Raw genomic sequence first — 5,400 nt, forward strand, 5'->3', positions numbered from 1 at the left:
AACATTGCACGGGCCTGTCTAGAATAGATGCTTGTCTCTGCTCTTGCCTTCTCTGGAAACTCCCCAGGAGCCTATAACGATCCAGGGCAGGTTGAGAGAACAAAATAGTTGTCACTCTTGCTGGAGTGGCATATTTTCAAATGTATGAAGTCTTGGCTTCTATGCTTTTACGATGGGTATTAAAAATTCTTAAGAAAAAAAGGCCACTTATTAAAATTCTCCAAAGCCAACACCAGATCACAACATCCTGATTTCCTGGCTCATCTATTCTCTTCCACCACCAACCGTATTTTCCCCCCAATTCCATTGTTGCACATAACAAAAGGCTTGTCTAATGTTGTCCTCCCACTTGGAATTCTATGGATGATTTTACTATAGTAAAATTTTCAAGGCACAACGGTATGATGTATTATGAAATACAGACAGAAATGAATACAATTTTGTGGACAATCTGGAAAAATATGATATAGCTGTATTAGAAAAAACATACTCCTATGTTGGATTTTGGTACAGAGCATCATCACGTTTCATCACCTCACGTAGAGTTCTTAGGAAACTTGTCTATGTGTTCTAGACCTCATTAAACTAAAAGGCTGAATTTTGTGGTTTATAGATTCTACTTCCAGGAACATTATTTGAAAACTTTAAAGAATAACTATGCTTTGTCTATTAAATATGAAGATAATATGTTTATCTGAAAATTACAGAGAAGCATGCTTGCATGGACACACACACACACACACACACACACACACACACACACACACACACACGCCGTGGCATTATATTCAAAACCAAGCCACCTTCATTGCCATCAAGTTGATGCTGATGTATAGTGACCCTAGAGAACTGAGAAGAACTTGCCCACAGGCAGTGTTTGGATTCAGCTGGTTCTAACAGGTTCAGCAGAAGCCATACCTAATTTTTTGTTGAGTTTGGTGAACCTATTGTTAAAATGGCACTTGTGATCAAAGTTCCCTCTAAAGTGGGCTGCTGGACAGCCTCCCACGTGGAAGTCACACATTTACCTTCCTTACTTTTTGACATTTATCCGCACAGCAGAATATTTTAACCAGCCATAGCTATGAAAAATTAGATGGAACGATGCTTGTAATATTTATTTGTTGATCTCATAAAACTCGATATACTTTTGATGAAACACTACATTTTATTCCCTTGCATTTGGTACTTCAATAAACAAACATAACATCAAGAGAAAAGGTACCAAACAACTAGAGGGTGACACACTGCCGTACATTTCAGCTTTGTGTTATGACCCAGATTCCCATGAGAGATTACAAGTGAATTACACAGTTTCTGAAAGTGCTAAAAGAGCTAAAAATGTTGTCAGTATTCCCGTAAGTTTAGTAGAAGTGGAAAGAGAGCTCTCAAAGATGAACATAATATGATCAGAGAATAGAAGCTGCCTGTTTTCTAATATATTAAACACAATTATTATCTAATTGGCCTACCTTTAAAGGAATGGCCCTATATTATTTTTTTAAAGATCATTTTATTGGGGGCTCTTACAGCTCTTATAATAATCTATGCGTCAGTTGTATCAAGCATATTTGTACATATGTTGCCTTCATCCTTTTCTAAACATTTACTTTCTATTTGAGCCCTTGGTATCAGCTCCTCTGTTTTTCCTCCTTCTCCCACCCTACCACCCTTATGAGCCCTTGATAAATGATAAATTCTTATGCTTTTCATGTCTTACATTGACTGCTGTCTCTCTTCCTCCATGGTTTCTGTTGTTCATACCCCTGAAGGGGGGGTTATGCATCTATCATTGCAATTGGTTTCCCTTACCTCCCCTTTTCCCCTCAACCCCCACACTCCCCCTCCCTTCCTGGTATCTCTACTCCCATTTCTGTTCCTGATGGGTTTATCTGACCTGGATTCCGTGTGTCATGAGCTCTTATTTTTACCAGTGTACATGTTCTGGTCAAGCCAGAACTGAAAGGTAGGACTGTGGTCATGATAGTGGGGGAGAGAAGTGGAGGGAGAGGAAACCTCAAAGAACCAGAGGAATATTATGTGTTTCATTGGTGCTATACTGCACCGCGGTTGACTCATCCCTTCCCTGTGACCCTTCTGTGAGGGGATGTCCTATCATCCACAGCTGGGTTTTGGGTCTCTGCTTCGACCTCCCTCATTCTTAACAATATACTTTTTTTTTTTTTTTTGCTCCTTTGATACCTGTTACCTGATCTCTACGTCCTCCTCATTGTTGCTTTTAATTCCCTAGTTGTTCTCCTGTCTATTGGATTGTTTGCTCACTGCTTCCATCTCCCCACATCCCGCCCCACCCCAAGTTCCTCTGGCACCATTGGTCCCATTGCTTCCTCCTCAGGCTTGTTTCTCATGCCTATCTTATATAGGTAGGCAAAACAAAAATACAAGAGACAAAACAAAACAAAATCAAAGAAAAAGAGAAAAACCAACTAACAAACAAAACAGAACAAAAATCCTGAAAAAGCATAGATAATCCCAGGTCTGTCCGCTGACCTTTATGGCTATGTCTCCACTGGTCCTGGGTGGTTCTGGGCACTGCCCCTCCCAGCCTGGAGTTGACTTTGGGGCCTTGACAGGGGCTTTGTGGATTTGCTTTGCTCCTGTTGCTGATCTATTATGTTCCCTTCTTGGTTCTCCCCACTGTGGGATGTTCTGACCGGATTCACTCCTCGCTGGCCGTGTGTCCCCAGTATTGTCCTCTGTCACGGTATGCTCCAATGAGGGGGCATCATGTCTTGAGCTGTCATTGGCCCTCTAGTCCTATCTGAGTCTTAGCAACTCCGTGCAGGGATGTAGTTCTCAGAGCTTGGTGTTCCTGTATGGGGTCTAGTCCCTCACTCTGCTTTTCCTTCTTGGTTTGCTTCCATGTGGGCAGGGCAGGGAGGCTCCTCTCCCCAACCTATAGTTTTAGTGTTTTCCTCTCTAGCACATACTTCTTGGGAGAGGGTCAGTTTGGCTCTGATTGGGGCGGGCCCTGTAGACCTCTCTGTTCATGAATTGCTCCATGTGGTTATGTTGCCCTCAAGTTTTGGTGTGCTGTATTGGGGTTTGCATGCATACTCCCATTTCTGTGAATACATAAACAATACCCTCCCCCTGGGTGGATTAGTGCCCTGCTCCCCAAATGCCACTGTCTCCCTTCCCAAACCCTCCCTCCCTCACATTTCCCCTTCTTCATGTTGGGATGACATGTTGGGTTTGGTCTGTCCTGCCAGATTGCCTGTACCTCAATCATGTAGTCTGAGATAAGTGGCTTTTCTTCTATACCTACTGTGCTGATTATACTTGCTTCATCAGATTCATGTTGTACTTGTCCTTTTGTGATTTACTCACTTCTTTTAGCATAATTCCTCAAACTCTTGCCATGAAATGATGTGCTTCATGTGATCATCAGTGCTTTTTGAGGGATGTGTAGTACTCCATTGTGTATATGTGCCAGAGTTTTCTAATCCACTTGTCTATTAATGAAAATTTAGGTTGTTTCCATTTCTTTGTGATTGTGTATTGCACCACAATAAATATTGGAGCGCAGGTGACTGGTCTTGGTCAATTTATTCCCTCTTCTTGGTATATGCCCAGTAGAGGGATTGCTGGGTCATAAGGTAACCCAATTTCCATGTGCTTTAAATATCACCAGATGGCTTTCCATCTGGTGATGTACATATCTACAAGATCACCAACAGTGGAGGAGAATTTCTATCTTGCCACATCCCCTCCAATATTTGTTGCTCTCTGATTTGCTGATGTGGGTTATTTTCAAGGCTGTTAGGTGGTATCTCATGGTTGTTTTAATTTGTATTTATCTGATGGCTAGAGATTGCGAGTGCTTTTTCATATGTTTATTGTCCATTCAGGTCTCTTCCCCTGTTCAGGTCTTTTGTCCACTTCCTCAGGGTAAACATCCTTGTTTCTTCTTTTGCAGGATAGGAAGGGATTGTAGATTTTAGTAATAAGCCCTTTGTCTGTTGTGGCACTCTTGTACTCTTACAGTGGAAAAGATGGTTAAGGATGAAGCACACAGTTGATGATGCATAGATAAAAGTGAAGAATATTATAAGTGAGGATGCCAATGAAGGAGCAATATGGAAATATCTTAAGGGTCTTGTTTTTCAGTCAGGTATCATTTAATATTTTCATTAATATTTCAAAACTTTATTATAATATAATTCAGTTTTGTGTACCTTTTTATTGTTTTATTTAAATATTAACTGTAGAAAATAATAAATTATCTTTTGTTTTAGTGTTTTCTAATACTTACAATGGTCATTAGGGCTGCAAAAAATCTGGAATGGTTGGAACTTGAAATGTGTGAATTACAAATCTAGGAAAATTAGAAGTGGTCAAAAATAAAATGGCATGCATAAAGATCAGTATGTTGGCATTAGTGAGCTGAAATGAACTGGTATTGTCAATTTTGAATCAGAAAAGCATATGATTTACTATTCTGGGAATAACATGATTAAGAGGAACCAATGACAATTGCAAAATCAATCATGAAGAAGAATCAATGCATTTGAATTGTGGTGCTGGATAAATATGTTGAAAGTACCATGGACTGCTAAAAGGACAAACAAATCTATCTTGGAAGATGTAAGACCAGAGAACTCCTTCTAAGCAAGGAAGGCAAGACTTCATCTTACATACTTTGGCCATGTTGCCAAGAGAGACCTGTCCCTGGAGAAGGACATCGTGCTTGGTAAAGTGGAGTGGGGGGCATAAAAAAAGAGGAAGGCCCTAGAGATGGATTGACATGGTGGCTGCAATGTTTGGCATAGGAACAGTTGTGAGGATGATGCAGGACCCTGCAGGGTTTCATTCTGTTGTGCATAGGGTTGCTATGGATACAAACCAAATCAATGGCACTAAATAACATAACAGCCTAGCCTCCATGCTGAAGACTAGTACCTCTGGTCTTGACCTTCACCACTTCAGAAAGAGACTTCAAATGCTCTCATCTTGTGTGGTACTAGGATTTCTTTCTGTGTTCAAGAGGGCTCTTATATAAAGAGGGATGGCTTTGATGGAAGTGAAGCTTTTTATTAGAGCAGTCAATGCTCCCAAGGAAACAAAGGATGTGCCTTGGTTCACATTTTGTGCTAAAGCAGACTTTGTTTTTAGACACCATCTAGTCTGTTCCAACAGAATGAAACTTCCAAGTCCCGTGCCATCCTCACGATAGTTTTTATGTTTCACCCCATTGCTTAAGCCACTGCATCAGTCCATCTCAAGTAGGGTTTTCATAGTTTTCACTTCCCCTCCACTTTACTGTACAAGATGCTTTTTGTCCCCGGAGCTGGTCCCTCCTGATAACCTGCCCAACGTACTTAAGACTGAGTCTCATTATTCTTGTTTCTAAGAAACATTCTGGTTGTACTTCTTCCA

This window comes from Echinops telfairi, unplaced genomic scaffold (genome assembly GCF_000313985.2).
Source record: "Echinops telfairi isolate 266 unplaced genomic scaffold, ASM31398v2 ScPeMD7_7468;HRSCAF=8506_0, whole genome shotgun sequence".
NCBI lineage: Eukaryota > Metazoa > Chordata > Mammalia > Afrosoricida > Tenrecidae > Echinops > Echinops telfairi.